The sequence below is a fragment of the Paramisgurnus dabryanus genome, chromosome 13, assembly GCF_030506205.2.
Source record: "Paramisgurnus dabryanus chromosome 13, PD_genome_1.1, whole genome shotgun sequence".
Lineage (NCBI taxonomy): Eukaryota > Metazoa > Chordata > Actinopteri > Cypriniformes > Cobitidae > Paramisgurnus > Paramisgurnus dabryanus.
Window position 1 is genome coordinate 1,352,166 of NC_133349.1, and position 18,602 is coordinate 1,370,767.

Consider the following 18,602-nt stretch of genomic DNA (forward strand, 5'->3'; position numbering starts at 1 on the left):
CACAATTCTGAGTTAAAAAGTCAGAATTCTGAGATAAAAAGTCAGAATTCTGAGTTAAAAAGTCAGAATTCTGAGATATAAAGTCACAATTCTGAGATATAAAGTCACAATTCTGAGATATAAAGTCACAATTCTGAGATATAAAGTCACAATTCTGAGATAAAAAGTCAGAATTTTGACTTTTTATTTCAGAATTACGACTTTGTTTCCCTTGCAATTCTTGTATTTTTCTACAGAAATATGCCATATATTTCATAATTCTGACATAGTTTCTCACAATTAATCATTTGGATCTTGCGTATGGTCATGGATAGCATTATAGAGTATTATTTTCGTTGTGGTTTCACAAATAGAGAGATCCTGATTTCATTGGAAGAGTCACACAACTAAGCCTCCGGACCCTTGAAAGAACGTTACAGAGGAATCGGTTGTGGCGTAGACGCAACAAAACAGATGATGCAGAAGTGGCATATTTTATACACCAACAGCTTCAGGCATCAGGGCGTCAACATGGCTATCGGTGGATGCACCAGAAATGTTGGATGTCTGGGATTATTACAGACCGAGAAACGGTTCGCCAATTAATGCGACTTTTAGATGGACAAGGTGTGGATCTTCGTTCGAGAGGTCGTCTACGTCGACGCGTATATACCAGTCGCGGGCCAAATTATGTTTGGCATATTGACGGGTATGACAAATTAAAACCTTACGGAATATGTATAAATGGATGCATTGATGGTTTTTCCAGAAAAATCATCTGGCTCGAGGCTTACAAAACTAACAACCCAGATAGCACACGTACGTCTCAGATACGTATCTGCGAGGTAATCACTCAGATTTCCATTCCGTCTGGAAAACGTATTATAAAGGTCGTTTGCCCATATGAATTACGTATCTGAGACGTACGAGCCCAGCCGTTTTGAAGACGCTTTTAAGATCTTTTCAAGACGCTTGATATTTAAAATGATGGTTAGCAGATCTTTCTAAGATATTTCCAAGATGTTTCTTAGATCTTTAAAAGATCTTTATAAGAGCTTTAATCGAGCTCTTTCTAAGATGTTTCTGAGAGCTTTAAAAGACGATTAAAAGATCATTAAAAATAAATTGCTCTAAACTACATCTACACAGTTATACACACATATTATTACAATATATCATTGACAACAATTAAAACAGTATTTTCAATAAAACAGGCAGTTGATTGCGTAAAATTTATTAAAATTAGACAAAGGAAAACATTCATAAGATGCATATTTACACGAGTGTATGCAAAAAAAGCAACGTTTTTCTATAACATACAAAGAAACACAAAATCTTTAAATTAATCAAATGCTTCCTCGGGCAAAGAACATCTTGGAAGGAATTTCCGCATCTCCTTCAGTGGTAGACGGACGGATTCATCTGCAGCAGCTGCATTCTAAAAGAAACCATTACAAAAAATAAGGAAAAATTAATTTTACAAACTATGTCATACGTTTTCTTTGTTTCCTAAATATAACTCTGATTAGAATGTCAAACAAAGATAAAATCATCCGTATTAGTCGTCAATATCGTGTATATTATTAATATGAGCGTCTTTGCGTTAAATTCGTGCTACACCACACCATGCACTTATATCGATGTCGCAATGCAAAAGAAGAAGGGCAAGAAAGAAACCTGTCCTGGTCTGGCGATTTAAGGGAACATTTGTTTAAGGTATGTAGTAATAAAACATTTTAATAATGCTGAGTGTGGGATCAGTTAACTAGAAATTTCGTTGATAATAAGCAATGTATGTACAGTAACTAGCTAGTTCACGTTAAATATTTTATGCACGTGTCTGTGGTTATTTTAGGTTTTTGATAGTTAATTTCACTGATAGTTTGAGCCCGTTTAAATTTCTTAAAAAGCTGTAATTATTATTTTATTTAACATTATTATGTTTGCTGTCAAGACTGATATTTATTTATATATATTTATTGACGTTGATATGTAAACTTAACCTACTCAGTTGTACTTGACTAATGCAATAATGACAGGTCCACCAGTTTAGTTTAAGTATATTGTAAAACATTTGAACATAACAACATTTGGACATAACATACACACATTGTTTCCGCCTGCATCAATTTAGTTGTATAGCTGCATTGCTGGTTAACACCTCTGGGCAGATTCTCCATGTTCTTCTTTTATGTGTAGCTGCTCACCTTAAACAGATACAGTACATTGAAGTAATGTTTAAAACAAATTAAGCCCTATAATATTGTTTATGTTTACAATAATTGGTAAAAAGTTTGACGGATAAAATGGTTCTTACCATTCTCTATATAAGCCCCTCTGTCTGTTAACTTTTGTTTGAGCCTGTCTAGATCTTTTATCAGTCTAGAAAGATGTTGGAGAAAAGACATCATCCTCTTCTATAATCTCCATCTGTAATTGGACTAACAACTGGACCAGTGAATGCAGGTGACTCCAAGATTGTCTCGTCTACAGCTGCAATATCAAAAAATAATTGAATTGAGGCTTTTTATATACATTTAGTATTTTTTATTAAAATTCATAATGAGCATATGTATACATTGATTTAAAACAGTACTCAAGACTGTAGATTTACTGTGAGGTTTTGAATGTTGGACGGATTATCAGACCTGCATCTGCCTCAGACATGTTGATGTTTAGCTAATGACGATTTTAAATACATTTATTTTTATTTATTTTTAGGCAACTTACTCTCCATTCGACCTTGCAGGTCACACCATGGTCTCAAGAGTGAAAATGAGTGCTCTATGGATTGAACAGAAAAGGTAGTATTAAACAGTGTTATGTTGTATTTAAATGCCATGAACAATGCGTTTATGTTTTCTTCCTAATTATGTCAACAAATGCTCTTTTACCTTGCATGGTACTTTAGGTGTATCAAAACTCCAACCATCTGTATGAGGGTCTAGATGGATAAAGGATGCCCACTGGAGCTGGAAATGATGGATCAGGTCATTTTCATTTGTCACATTTACAAAGAAGCACACTCTAAGGAATGCGTTACCCTGTCTGTGGCAAATACACTAGACAAAAGTATTGGGAGGCCTCATTCTAATAAACATGTTTATTTATTCCAGTATGTCCAATCAAAACAAATATGCTATATGCTATACCATATAATACCACTACAAAGAGTTATGTTTTGATTTTTGTTGCAACAGATTTGTAAGTGCCTTTTTTTGTTCCGAAATGACTACAGCTTCTTGTACAAGTCATTGATAGGTTTAGGTGATGAGTTGTTGGCTAAAAACCTTTGAGTCATATCAAAGGTGTTAGCTGAGTTAAGGTCTATTCAGACCAGTCAAAGTTCTTCCACACCAGACTGAATCACTAATTTTCTGGTTGAACCTTACTTTGTTTGTAGGGTCATTCTTAAGTTGGTATTGAAAAAGGGCCCTGCCAAAACTCTTGCTATAAATTTAGCATCAAACGGTTTTTTCTAGAATATCATATGCTGTAGCATTAAGATTTGTGCTCATGGAAATAAGTAAAGTATTTAAACCTGTTCATTAGAAGGAGGCGTCGCAATAGTTATGTTTATATAGTTTATGTTTAACAAGCCAAAATAACTAGGGCTGCTTCTTTTTAAGAACTTTTGGGTATTTTTAAATCAGCCAGAGGAATAACAGTCCTTAAATGTGTAATGTACTGCCATAATTTGTAATGATCAAACGTGAGGTCAGATTCTTGATAACCTACTGTGTTCTTTCTTGATGGTTAGCCGAGTGTCCCAGGACAGAAAATCTGTTTCGTATGGATCAGAGTCAGACATTAACATCTAATATGTAATATCTAGTGATATGTTTTCTTAGATAATGCTGTGAACAAATGCTCTTTTACCTTGAATATTAGGTGGATCCACACTTGAACCATCTGTATGATGATCTGCACCCACTGGATCTGTAAATGGTGGAGCAGGTAAGTTTCACAAGTAAACAAACTCAAATCCTATTCAGACCATTCATGATTCCAGCAATAACCAAGTTTTCTCGTCACAATAAGACTGCATATACATTGCAAATCTTAATGCACAGATCATATTTTTTTGACTATATTCATTTTTTGTTCTGCTCTTTTTATATTTACATAAGACACTATTCATATCCGATATCTGTGTTACAATAATTTCAAAAACTACAGTTAATATGAGTGTCATGATTTGCACTTGAGTTTTGTATCGACTTAAGCCAGGGTCACTGCCAATTTAGGAATGTTTTAATTATGACACTTAAACAATTGTATATGTACTTCGATAAAAGTTTTTGCAATCATGGAAACATAAGTGAATCGCAGACAGCATTCTTCTTTTACGAATGTAAAATGGCTAGAGTAGTGATGTCACTAGCTAGATTAATTTTCATTTGACCTCCCCCACAGAAAGACACAGCACATCATTATATCGTTGGCTCCGCCCACTGGTGTTCAGTCTAAAGTAGTAGTTGTTGACAATCATAAAGTTGTAATAACAATAAGATTGTGATGTCAGACAAACATTGTGCTGTTGCTGGCTGTGGGAAATTAGTGTCTTTGTAAGGGTCGCAAATAATTTGAAAATATTTATGTTTCAAAATATTGCCCCCCTACCATGAACTAAACTGGACTGTTGCAGAGAACAAGTGTAGTAGGGTACGGAGCGCTCACACTAGTCACACCAAACTTTGGAGGTAAAACATACTTTGGTATGATACAGTATGCATAGTGTGAGTACCCCATAATTTTACTGTAAACCATGCCGCTCCTTAGAGCTTATTTCTATGTATATTTAAAACATTCTTCATTCTCTTGTGATTATTTTTGCAGGTTTCTGAATTGATGTCAGATGCAAAGCAGAAGCTTATTTTCTTCCAGTTTGGCTTCATTGTGGAAAAATGCTGGAAACTAAAATGTAGGTGACATTCTTTTGTTTATTGAAGCTATGACAAATAATTTGTCTGTTTAGTTAATGTTTTATACAGTGTAACTGTTCCTAAACATTGTTCCTCGAGGTCCTCTGCTATTCACATTTTGTATGTCTTCCTTATTTAACACACCTTATTCAAATCATCAGCTCATTAGTAGAGATCTTCATGAACTGAACTGAGGCTGTGTCCAAATGTTCACACTTGTTGTCTTTGCACTAGACTACTTACATTACGTTTTTTTTTTGTATTTGGCCTAAGTATTCTAGTGGGCGTGAAGATCCCAAGCGTGCATGTAGAATTATTCATCCGATGGGACACACTTAGCATGTGTAAAAATTTCAATCCAGGTAGTGCCAGCAATTTGCACCAAAACGTATTTGTGTTTTATTTACTACTTTTAATTTATATTTAACATTTTTACGTTTTTCTGTAAATAAAATGAACACTCTGAAATGAACATTTGCTTATATCAAACTTTTAGATGCAGAATTCTTTGCTCCTGTAAAAAAGCTCTTTGTTTTGAGTATGTAGCTTTATTAAAGTGTATTATTTATTCAGTAGTCCCTAAATAAACGACAAAATGTTGCAGATGTTTCACAAAATGCATAACAATAATGCAGTGAACACCATAGAAATGTTAACATACAATTAAAAGTCTCATGCTTTACATCCAGAACATGATGCACGATAGGATGCACAAAGTGATATTTGGACGCAGCCTCAGTCTGTCAGATCAAAGAGACATACAGAATGCACAGAGCAGTGGGACTCCATGAACAGAGTTGAGAACCACTGCTGTAACTCATTATGCTTACCTGACTCATGCAGAATTCTGGCCTGGTGTTTGGTCCCCCCTTTCTCTGGCTTGTGTCTCCATCATCATTACACTCTTGTCAGTGTAATAGTATCGTCGTCTGCGTACCAGGACTTTGTTACTCAGCTGTCCCTTCTCCTTCAAGCTACATTTTTGTCAAGCTGCAACAAGTTGGAATACATAATTATTAACGTTTAATGATTTTGATGTATGAAATATGTAACAAAAGCAAAAAATGTATAGACATTCTATTAAGAAATTACCTTTTTGTTGTTTGTTTACTGACCTTTCAACCATATTGCATTTATAATTGATCATCATACCTTTGGTCTACTGTTAACAGGCTACTGTAGAAAACAAAGTCAAACAAAAAAAGAGAAAAAATTATAAATGCTGAATGTGTCTCATCTTAAATACATTGTTGTTGTTTTTGTTTCATTGAATTTGGATGTTTTGATGATTTAAGGAAAATTTACGTAGCATATATATTGATGTTTTAAATCAGAGTTTGTTAATGACACTTAATCATTAACAATCATTTAAAAAGGTTTATTACAATACTAATTGATAATATTAATGTAATAATCTTGTTTTGTTACACCCTAAATCACTGAGCGCACAAACGCTACCCCAGTTACAAGCATGAGTGGTTGACTTCATGCAGACATGCGCAGACTGTGATGTCATACTGGTTAACGCTAAGCCACGTGAAGCCGGACACAAGGGCTGCACTAATCTTTGGGCTGGAGTAGCCTGTGGTTTTTAAGGCTTCGGTGTCTCGTCGCGTTAAACGATCGCAGAACGATTTATTTCTCTTTTTCACCTCGATCTTTGGCCTCTTGTGATTTACCAAAACCAACATGTGAAGTTACAACGCTGACGAAGTAGTTTCATCAGTAGAGGTAAGTAATCAACATTATGTTATGCATGTAGTGGATCTACAGATTGATTGTCGTATATGATCATTCTTTTTTGGTTTGTTTGTTTGTAACGTTTATCAATGCAAGCCAAAATCGAGCTGCAAATCCTGAAGGCAACGCACGTTGAACATGTAACCGTTTTCTCAGCGGTGGTGGGGTAAACATTTGCTAAGTTAACGTTAGCCTAGACCAGCCCCTGTTTAACTTAAAGTTACTTGAGTTATAAAATGTATCTTCCCGCCCGACTTGCTTGGAGTAAGTTAACGTTATGTAAACGACCGGTATTCATTAGAAGCCTTAAAGTTTTATAGCGAAGTGGTTTGATAATTATGTTAATATATTTTATCAGTTGTATTAGCTATAATTTATATCTGTGAATTAATTCGTATTTTTATCAGTTTCTAACAACACATACATGACAAAAGGCTAACGTAACGTTAATAACGTACGTTAAGTTACTTACCAACACGAACAAACTGACAGACAAATTAACTTAAAGCCAACAATTACAAAAAAAAAAACATATTATAAATGAATATAAACGTTATGTTTACGAATTATATTATTTACATAATCAATAATGATGTTAAATGCGAAGAAAATGTTGAAGTGTGCCTGAGGAAAAACGGTCATATGATGAAAATGGCGCTCACGTGACGAACGAATGGCCTCGCGACCACTGTCTATGCTCGCGACCAGCTCGCGCTTGCGCGACAGAAGGGTCAACTTCCTGCTCCAACCTGCAATTTGAATGCAGGGATAATAACAAATAACCAAAGTTTAATAATATTGCTGGATTTTTTATAATGCTTAATAAATGATGCGTGTAAATTTACACATATTTATTACGTCACTGACATTGTTTTTTATTGCGTTTATTTCTTTTATATTGATTTGAAAATGAAAACCTTATTTAATTTACCTAAAATTTGTTTGTGTTTAACACTGATTTATGTTGTTTTTCTGTTTAATATTAGTGTGTCCTGGTAAACGTGTGCTCGGAAACATGCAGATTACAGTATTTACAGAGCCGACCTTGAGGCGCCCACTGATGGATAATCTGTTTACCTAAAAACAGGTAATGTATAAACATTGCAAATATAATGAATTCACAAGTATATAATTTCACAAATATTAAATATTATTAACAATTATTATTAATGATGTACATATTAAATTACATATTATACATGTTCAGTTGTTCTGTTAAGTTATTTGAAGGATATGCATGGTAGATCAATTAGATTATCTTTCTCACTAGCTATAAGCAGCATGCTATATAAAGCAACTTATTGCTCATCTGCTTGAGAGAAAGTTACTGCTGGGGCTCTCCTGCTAAGATTGTCTTAATTCTAAAAAGAAATTAAGTCATTTAGGCTTAGGTCATAGCAAGTTTTGAATGAATGACTTCACAATCTGTTTTAATAAAGTTTATTTACAATGTATTTTATTCCACTTACCTGAATCGTGCAGAGGCTTGATGTTTAGTCCACCGGTTGTCTTCTCCAACCTCTGAGTGAAGCCACCACGAGTGGTCGTGTTAACCAATTTTTTTTATTTTAGTGCACAGTAAGTGTGTCTACATAGTCTAAACGCTTAATAAACTGATAACGTGTAAGGTCATTTAAATGCATAAAACGGTTTTCGTTTATAGGGTAAAGCCCATAAATGGCAAAAACTGATTGGCACAGGTAGTTTTTTGCTCTTAAACCAGATTTTAATGTCTTTTTTGCCGTTTCGTATGTGCGTATGTCTCCACCTGTGATAGATAAACTTCACAAATAAAAGTAAATTAAAGCGCTTGAAACATGTTAATGTAATAAGCTGATTTTTATAATATCATAATAAGATAATTGTCCTCTTATTATGTGCATGTAAACATACTCAATGTCTTTGTTTATCCTTTGTCTCAAGTCACACTGAGTGTGAGAAGTCATTTGTCCAGTGCTGTCGTGAAATCTAATGATAATTTTAAACTGATCTTCTTCATTCTGTCACTAGCCCCCCACAATCCATGTTTACCAGCTGTGGAAGTGCAGGCCAAAAATCTTCCTTCACCTGTGGGCCTCTTCCCACATGTAGATAAGGTAATGAATTATTTGGTCACTGTTTCTGTCACTGGGGCAAAATAACTGCCCTAGAGAACATGAAGAATAGCCAAAACTGTGGTATTGCGCTAGCCCTAAAAATTTGAGAATCTTGATGTTTCATGGCACATGGTACAACCGCTTAGTAGGCATGGGCCAGTATAAGATTCTGGCGGTATGATTACCTTTAGCAAAAATACCATGGTTTTACAGTGTTGCGGTATTCCCATTGCTACACTAAATTTTTTTATTTTTAAATGGCAGGTAAAAATAAAGCCTTTAAATTATATTATATATTATATTTTCAAAATGTATATTACATGTAAACATCAAATCAATCACATGACTTAATAATTTAATGAATTTTGTATAAATACAGTTCATACCTTGGAGACGGTTTCACAGACCATTTTAGTGGTTTTGTAACCTTGACTGTTTAAAACCTCGGTATACCTTGAAACTGGTAACCAGCCCATGCCTACTGCGTATATCTATTATTAAAGGGGACAGAGAATGGAAAACCAATTTTACCTTGTCTTTGTTGAATAATGGTAGTCTACCCACATTCACAAACATACAAAAAGTGCTAGACATGCTAAACATCTCAGTCTCATAGAAATTCCTCTTTTAGAAATGTCAGTCAGAAAACGACCCAATCTGAAAAACTGATGCTTATGACATCACAGGCATCTAACTGCCCCTCCACTTTAAAATAATTGGCTGTATTTTTTGAGTGGCAGCAAAGTCAGCCAATCACTAATGAGATCGCAATGAAAACCAGTAGGGGGTAGGGTTGTTGCGGTGACAGAATTTCCCCACCGGTTAATCAGTGCGTGACAAACCCGGTTATACCGGTTTCACCGGGTGGGAGGGGCTTATTAATGCACAGAAGTGCGCATTTTTGTTTCACTTTTGAATTAGATGCAACTGTTGTTTAAATCCAGCGCTTGCGTACGCTGCGTTAAATCGCGTATGAATTTGCGTGCAAATGCGAGTACAACAGCTGGTTTAAGTGCTTGAGTCAATGTGCGCAGGTACTTCTGACAGAAACCCGCCAGTCCCAAGCAGAGCAACCGGCTATTCCTCCATAAAGCGCTGCTTGAATGATGGGTTTATTATTCTTCTTAATGAAAAACACAACAACAAAACGATCTCGCCTATATTAAACATCATATATGTATCTTATAACAAAAACGAGTAAGCACGCGTCTTCTGCCATCGTCTGCTCGCCGCAGTCTGACAGGAATTAAATCTGACACCCGCAGCCGCTGCGATGACGCGCGTTCAGCTCCGCTGAATTCAGACAGGACAGCAGACACATACAGTTGTAAGAGTTTGCTCTCTCTAACCAAACTAAATGATTTAATTACAAGAAAATATCAAAACGCCGGTGAAAGACGGTGTCGCGGTGGGCAAGTGATCTAACCGGTGAGAGGCTGAAGCACCGGTAATCACCGTTTCACCGACTATCGCAACAAGCCTAGTAGGGGGAGCCAAAAAGGTGCTAAACCACTTGTTTAAAATCCGCCACCCTAATAGAGCTATCTGAGAGAGGTTTTTAGGAAGCTTCTAAGGCATTACAGACCCAAACAAAAAAAATTTGTATACATGTCACATCACAGAACAAGGATAAATACCCCGTTCAATCATTCTATGTCACCTTTAAGGTGGTTGACAGGTCTGTTTGCATGTTATTGCATTGGTAATAATTTATTGTTTATAGTCAAATATTGATTGTGAGAATTATTTCAATTTCCTTAAAAATGTTCTAACATCTTTTTCCTTTCTTTTCTTAATGCAGCACTTCAGGAGAAACCTGCCTGTGATCTGCTAAGATGCACAGATTCAACTCTGGCCCATTGTCATCCCAACACCTCATCTGCCATCAGTTTCGTTTAGTGTCGGTCTATTGCAAAAGTTCTTATAAACTTTAAATGAGACTTTGTGTTAAGCAGGGTTTTCCAAACTTTTCATTCCACAACATATTAAGCCCAGGATACACAGCAGGATTTTTGCAATCCAATAAGACCTTATCACACTGTGTGACAAGGATTGTTTAAACTTCAGCAGTAGACTGTCGATGAAGACACCTATTGCATCTGAGGCTGCGACATCCGTTATCAGCATGCGCTAGTGGTAAACAAATACAGGTACGCAGGTCGAGGAAGCAAACACGTTGTTGATGTGCGTTGATCATGCTGAACTTCTTACACTGTCATAAAACTATCGTAGGTGTCTTTGGTCCCAGGACTGGGAAAACAGACGTCTTTAAACCTCTCACACTGTACGAGATAGGACCACCAATTAAGAGCCACGATCACAGAAATCTCCACGATTGTTTCACGATTGGTAATCTTTCATCTGGGACAGCCAAAAATCGTGCCGTGTATTATGGGCTTTAGACAGGTGTAATCTTATAGTATATCAAAACCATTGCTAATAATTAATTGGACAAACCATCACTACAATGCAACACTCACTATCTTACGGGGCGACCCACAAGTGGGTCTTCACCCACAGTTTAAAAACCCTGAGTATGAGTAAGAGTATGTTGTATTGTAATTAAAGTCACATCTAAGTGTTATGGAACAGTTTGTCATTATATTCACAGTATTACATGGTTCTTTCAGCAGTTACTACGTTACAGTGCTCTTAAAGTGTCCTGATCAGTTTTGGGTCTTGTGAAGTAATGTAATGAGAATGTGATCAATATCTTTGCAGTATTTTTGTTACACTGTGGCTGTAATCATATTAACACATAGGTTAAACATTTTATTCAAATTTGGTAAACAAACTAGTCAATATAATTCATGCTGTGATGCTGAATTAAACCTGGTCAAATGATTGTGTATTGTGTTTTCACTTTTTTATTAGGTTACTTCATCTATATAAACATTCTCAATATCACATTTGGTTTGCTCAGAGTTTGTTCAGATGATTTTTAAAATTAAATGTTGTGAAAATGCAAGGTGTGTTACACAATTTCAATGGATGGCGTGGGGTCAAAAACTATCAAAAGTTTCAACCTTAGATATATACTTAGAGATCACCTTTTCTTGTGCATGGTGCTTTATCTACGGTAAGTGCCTTTTTAACGTTTTGGACTAAACGCAAAATGTCTATATTGTTTTTTTATTATACGTGATATGGGCTTTTACTAATTATATTTTTGCTTCAAAATTAATGCCAACCCTTAAAAACCTGTTGACTATATTTTTAAAACAATTAAACAAGACATTTATTAAAAAAATTAAATGAGTTGGAGGTCTTTGCTGATTCATCTGCGTTTGATCGGATTCAAGACCAAACGGAGATGCATTGCAGGCAGGTAGGATTTAGAATTTTTTAAGATCTTAAATACGTCTTGTAGAGATATGGAAAACGTATTATTCAAAGACGATCGTCAGCAGATGTAAAGATCTTTACAAGACGTATCTGAGACGTACGTGTGCTATCTGGGAATGACCCACGAATAATTGCAGGATATTTCGTAAATGCTGTTGATGAAAATAACGGATGCCCACAAAGAATTAGAATTGACCATGGAACTGAAAATACTCATATGGCAGACATGCAAACATTTCTCAAAGAAACTGCAAATGGAGAATGCGTCACACTTGGTCCAAGCACTGGAAACCAAAGAATAGAACGATGGTGGTTGACACTGAGAAGCCAGTGCATACAGTTTTGGATGGATCATTTTGAACAACTTAAAGAAGATGGACACTTTGTTGACAGCTTTATTGACAAATCTCTCATTCAGTTTTGCTTCCAGCATTTTATTCAGGTAAGTTAACACATTTGGTTCAATGTCAGAGTGAGAATCATTTGTGACAGTGAAAACAAACCATAAAGAGCGACAATCTGGTCAGTGCATGCATAAATATTGCGACTTTAAACTTTATTCAAAGCAGATATTTGTTCCAAATTTCAGGAACAGCTTCTCTGTCTTTTAACTCGAATTATGTCAAGGAAACCACGCTATTATTAAATACATTGATCATTTTATGTCGATGTTTACAGAGCCCCGCGCGCGTTGCAGAAAACAATTCTATTTTGGCGGAAAGAGCAAATCCTTGATCACCGTTTTATAATTAGCACACTCAGTTTATAAACCATACTCAGATCCCTTAGTTTAACAAATCGCACTCATAGACTGGGTAGCAACGGTACACACATCTTACACCACTGTAACACAACGTTTTTGCATTCCCGGGTAGCTACTAAACATTATGCACGCTCTTGCGTTGTGCAATCCGACCCCAGTGTTTTCCAAATATATACATGTGTGTGTGTGTGTGTGTGTGTGTGTGTGTATATATATATATATATATATATGTATATATATGTATATGTATATATACACACACACACACACACACACACACACACACACACACACACACACACACACACACACACACACACACACACACACACACATATATATACATATATAAACTCATCACAAATTACAGGGTTCTTTCAATCCAAAAAAACTTTACTCCAAAAGTGATGTGAACATATGCAAAATACGTCCAGCTTACATTCAACACCATATTATTAATATTATAATTATTTTTATTATTATTATTATTATTGTGCATCGTATGGAGAAAGAGTTCTGTTGAAAATACCCGTAACCTGCATGACAAATCGAATCAAAATTAAGTGTCTGAAAATAAATGGTATTTAAAAATAAAAAGTGGTTGTGACACTTTGTAACTTCATTTCATAAGAAATAATTCAAAATGTATCAGTATTCATGACATAATTAAACAATATCACAACACCTAAATCAGGTGAAACTTAAGGTCCGTGTACTTTTGCGTCCATTCATTTTTCCTTTATAAACCATGATATGAAAAATAAATATAAACGGTTGTTGTATTTTTAAAATGCAATATTACATTTCAAAATTTAAATTCAAACTGTATTTAGAACATCCTACCCCAAAAAAACAAATATTGATGTATTTTCAGATTTTTGTTTATGATTTTTGCACCTTTATTATACATTTAAAACTAAAATTTAAAAACGCGATTATTAGCTATCGGTCCGTGTACTTTTGCGTCCATTCATTTTTCTTTTTTTAACCAATAAATATAAAAACGAAAAATGTGATTTTCTCTTTTTTTTTGTTTTCAAACTGGTGAAAAGATAATCAAAATACAAAGTTATTCTACTTATTTAATAGTATTTTACAATTGAAAAGCAAATAATTTTAATTTATTTACTTTACTTACACAGTTTTGCTGTTTCACATTAAGGCTTCTTCTGGCTGTGAATTTGCAGAGCGCGGCTTTATGCACATCACATTCAATTCATTATGATTTGTACATTTATGTGATTCTGGTCCTCTGGCCCAGTGTCTGCCTTTCTTACTCATTTAGACTATATTAAAACCAAAACGCGTAGATTATAACTGGCAAGACTGAACATCTACAATGCTTGAAACTATAAATGTTGATTTGTGATAATGGGCTCTATCTTACACCCCGCGCAATGCAGCCAGCAGCAGCCAACAAAAACTTGGTCTAAAGTCTAAAGTCAATGGCGTAATATGTTTTTTTGTTATTTAAAGAGCGCATTAGTAATATGTGCCGAAACGGATCGACAACGCGGGTTTGCTTAACACATCCATGAATGCGCAGCAGCACAAAAACGCTTTTAAATATGAAAGATTTAAGGATTGAATGTGAAAGATTATTATTGAGTCTTGGACATAAATGAGGACTAATTATGAGACGTTAGAAAGCACAAAGAGCTGCTTCACCTGCAGCCTGGTAAATAAATGATTTGCTTTAAACAAATGCATCTGTTTTTAAATGTTTTTAAATGCTACCTCACGGATTTATTGTATATGATGACTCTGATACGCCAGGCATATGATACGCCAGTCCTTCCCATTCACTTAAATGGCGAATCATTTCGTGTCGTTCTATTTATTGTTTTCTCATTTGTTTTCTGTTTTTTAAACCATTTTCGCTTGGGTTTAGGGTTAGATTTCACATTTGTTTAAGTAGGTTATTTAATATACAGGTTTCTCTATGAGCCATGGTCGCTTGGAGTTGGGGTTAGAGTTGGGGTTTGGGTTAGGGTGTAATTTTAATATAACAAAAAGTTGTTCTAACCCTAAACCCAAGCGAAAATGGTAAAAAAAAACAGAAAACAAATGAGAAAACAATAAATAAAACGACACGAAACGATTTGCCATAAGTGAATGGGAAGGACTGGCGTATCATATGCACGCAAAATCGGAATTTGGCGTATCTATTGCACGATAATCACACTGCGTGTCATTTGTACGCTTTTTGGTGAGAATGGGTTGCTGTACCTGTGGATATGGTTAGATGAGAAACATTTTTAAGTAATGCTTAAAAAAAACTGATGCTGTCCAAGTACTGAACCTTGCGGAAACTTTGCAGTTTGTAAATTCTTTATCTCCTGTTTGTAACAACATAACAAATAAAGTATTTTTACAGTACAAACCTTTTCTTACATACTTGTAAATTATTTTTTGATGATATATTGGTCAGCCATTTAAAGCAATTAAAAGCCTGCTTTTTTACTTCCATGACTAAATAAAAACGGGTTTTAAAGGTTTTAATGAAAAAAAAAATAACAATTTCAATACCAGGGTAAAACAACACAATTATTTAACATTAATCTTAAACTGGGGATCTTCTTCCTCCGCTTAGTTTTTCAGTTTCAACTGAGGGGTTTTACCATTAACGGCTATTTTCAATCAACAAGCAGTTCATGCCAATTTGATTGCTTTAGATAGAGCCTGATTTGTGAAAATTATATCATATATATAAATAACAAACTACTTTTTTTACTGTTTCAGACGGACGTCGGTCTTTTTTTATACTACACAATCATATTTTCGCACAGTCTTTCCGGTTCACTTTAAATATTTCTCGTTGTGAATGAATGTTGATTTGCACAATACCTGTTTCTAAACCATAACTTGTTGCGATGACAGATGCGCACAGGCTGAATCTAAAACTAGTCAATTGTTTCTGACTGCAACACTGCATGTTCATTGAAAATAGCAGTTAATTATAAAACGTGTATCTGTCATCCGCATTGACCGGCTTCCCAGCAAGCAATTTTGGCTAAAACAAGGCAAAATTTAGGTTGACGGTGAAAGTCTAATAGTCTAATAGCCCAAGAATAGACGATGCGTATGTTTACAACATGTAAAAGGAATTAAAGCAAACACCTTGAACACCTGTTGCTTACATGATGGAATACAGTAATTCTCCAAGTTATTTTGGCAAAAGCGGCATGTAACCAAATTCAAGGTTATTTAGGGTAGAAATGTGTTCCTATTCCACATAGCCGGACTATAGAGTCTCGGTTTTTGCTTGCTGTGTTAACATAATTTGACAAAACTTGAAGAAATGTACAAAATGCGTAGAATGATGATACATGCATGAAGCAAAGCACTGCGATCACTGCCAAAGAAGTCTGAATGTGAAATAGCTCGCGTTTTTTAATTTTAGTTTTAAATGTAAAATAAAGGTGCAAAAATCATAAACAAAAATCTGAAAATACATCAATATTTTTTTTTTTTTTTGGGGTAGGATGTTCTAAATACAGTTTGAAATTTAATATTGCATTTAAAAAATACAACAACCGTTTATATTTTATTTTTCATATCATGGTTTATAAAGGAAAAATGAATGGACGCAAAAGTACACGGACCGCAAAAGTACACGGACCACTTAGCCTAAACATTAAAAAAAGCAAATGATACTATCACAAAACATTGGGGTTCGTGGGTCGTGTACCTTCGAATAATTCGCTTATTCGTTTCTGTCTTCAAATTGAAAAAACAAATAAACAGCTCATTTATTAAATATTCCACTGTACTCGTGAACATAAAACGCTAGTTTTGGGTTTGTTTTTATCAGAATGTGATAATGCATCAAATTAATTTAATAATAATAATAATAATAATAATTCCTTACATTTATATAGCGCTTTTCTCAGTACTCAAAGCGCTTTATATGAACGGGGGAATCTCCTCAACCACCACCAATGTGCAGCATCCACCTGGATGATGCGACGGCAGCCATATTGCGCCAGAATGCCCACCACACACCAGGGGCACGTTCAATCTCACACCGGTGCGCAACGTTTTGCTACGATTTCCGGGTTGAACGACATGTTTCCTGGAAACGGTGTGCAGCAACGCAACAGGTTTTAGAAGCGTTTTCTCTTGTTTGGTGGGTGTGTCAGAAATGTCGGTCCAATCAGCGGCAAGATGTATAAAACCACGCGATAGTAAGAGACAGCTCGCTCAATGGGTTCAAGTTGGAATGTTGTCTTTCTGGACAGCAAGGTCAGTGACTGAAACATTGAGGGTATTTTACAGTAATAAACACACATTTATAACGATTTCATCAGGCTTTAGAGACATTTAAAAAAGAACACAAAGAATGGCCTCTCTACCGTAGTTGCAACTCTTGCGTCATCACAACAGGGTGTTCAATGCATCACCGTTTCAGTTTAATAAACGTTGTGCAACGTTTTGTCGGGGCTGAACGCAGCCCAGCTTATTAGTGGAGAGGAGACAGAGTGATATAGCCAATTAGTATGAGGGATGATCAGTAGGCCAATGGGCAAGTTTGGCCAGGATGCCGGGGAACACCCCTACTCTTTTTCGAAGGACATCCGGGGATTTTTAATGACCACAGAGAGTCAGGACCTCGGTTTAACGTCTCATCCGAAGGATTTACCATAAAACCAAAACGAAAAATCAAGCATTTTATGATCAAAGTTCGTTTTTGTCCACCGGAAGTTCTCTTGATCTGAGAGCTTGTGAACAGTAGCATTATAAATATTAACATTCAATCGCATTTTAAGGGGAACACTATGTCGCAGTACATCACTTTAGGATGAGACGGACACATAAAGCTGCCTGCTGTGCAGGAGCGTGAGGGTGTAACATACACGCGTGTACCAACAACAGTATTATACTATAATAATACTATATATATAGGCATATACTATAATACTAAATAATACACAGGCTTGAAGACAAATTTGTACTAAATGAACGTTAGTTATTCTTTCACGTACATTTCCCAAAAATGCACTTAAATAAGATCGCACCTACCGATCGCACACAGTGGGTGGCTATTGTCAAGTCAGGAGCTGAAATGTCGCCTACAGAATGACTCTTAATTGTAGCACACCCTTGTTAAAAGTTTAGCCGAATGATCTTCACCCAATGTGCAACTAATAATATTGTTAATAATATTGTTTTATATTGTTCAATGACTAATTGCACGTTTTAATCATTCATGCCATGTGAAATCATCTTTTCCATATTTAGTTAGGACTCGTTCCATTGTGAATTGCCTTTTTAAATTTATAATATTACTTATTTTTGCTATCATTGCTATATTAATATATTATGCCTTTCTGTGTAATGTTTATTTTACATAGTAGGTACATATCATAGTAGGCGAAAATATTTTTTTTCACGGCCGTACTCAGTCAATATTAAACATATCAAGGTGATATTTTGACCACATGTTCTCTTTATATTGAATGATTTTATGTAAATAACAGAGAAACATAAATGATCAAAAAATGACTTCAGCAGCGGGTTTTCACGGGCGGGCTCACATTTTAGATGATACATTATCTAAATTAAAATTTATATAAATTAATAATTTAACCTTTATACATGTCATATAATTATGCATCAGATAAAATGATTTTGTTTGTATTTTTTATATTATGAAGGAGGATCTTGATGAAACAGTCGATGCCTGGAATTGCCACAGGATAAGGCCAACTCACAACCCACGTGCCCCCAGTGGTCGACCTTCGATAATGTTTG

The 18,602-nt window shown here is 35.3% G+C and overlaps 3 long non-coding RNA genes across 5 annotated transcripts; 2 read left to right on the forward strand and 1 right to left on the reverse strand.

Annotated features, from left to right (window-relative positions):
- Positions 1-791: 791 nt before the first annotated feature.
- LOC135789260 (uncharacterized) lies at positions 792-5,875 on the reverse strand. 2 transcript variants are annotated; one of them, XR_010547518.2, is made up of 8 exons: positions 5,735-5,875; positions 3,859-3,918; positions 3,718-3,762; positions 2,874-2,951; positions 2,710-2,763; positions 2,297-2,472; positions 2,089-2,186; positions 792-1,417 (listed from the first exon to the last, which is right to left on the reverse strand). It is a non-coding gene; the product is annotated as an uncharacterized lncRNA (long non-coding RNA). The 2 variants fall into 2 exon arrangements; XR_012334765.1 differs by having other exon boundaries at positions 2,089-2,472.
- Positions 2,319-6,070, forward strand: LOC135789258 (uncharacterized). Of its 2 annotated transcripts, none has more exons than XR_012334766.1 (6): positions 2,319-2,445; positions 2,701-2,783; positions 2,891-2,969; positions 3,871-3,936; positions 4,819-4,907; positions 5,748-6,070. It is a non-coding gene; the product is annotated as an uncharacterized lncRNA (long non-coding RNA). The 2 variants fall into 2 exon arrangements; XR_010547516.1 differs by having other exon boundaries at positions 4,819-4,903.
- Positions 6,071-6,436: 366 nt separating this feature from the next.
- LOC135789257 (uncharacterized) lies at positions 6,437-11,757 on the forward strand. The gene is made up of 4 exons (XR_010547515.2): positions 6,437-6,635; positions 7,631-7,731; positions 8,655-8,740; positions 10,542-11,757. It is a non-coding gene; the product is annotated as an uncharacterized lncRNA (long non-coding RNA).
- The last annotated feature ends 6,845 nt before the right edge of the window (positions 11,758-18,602 follow it).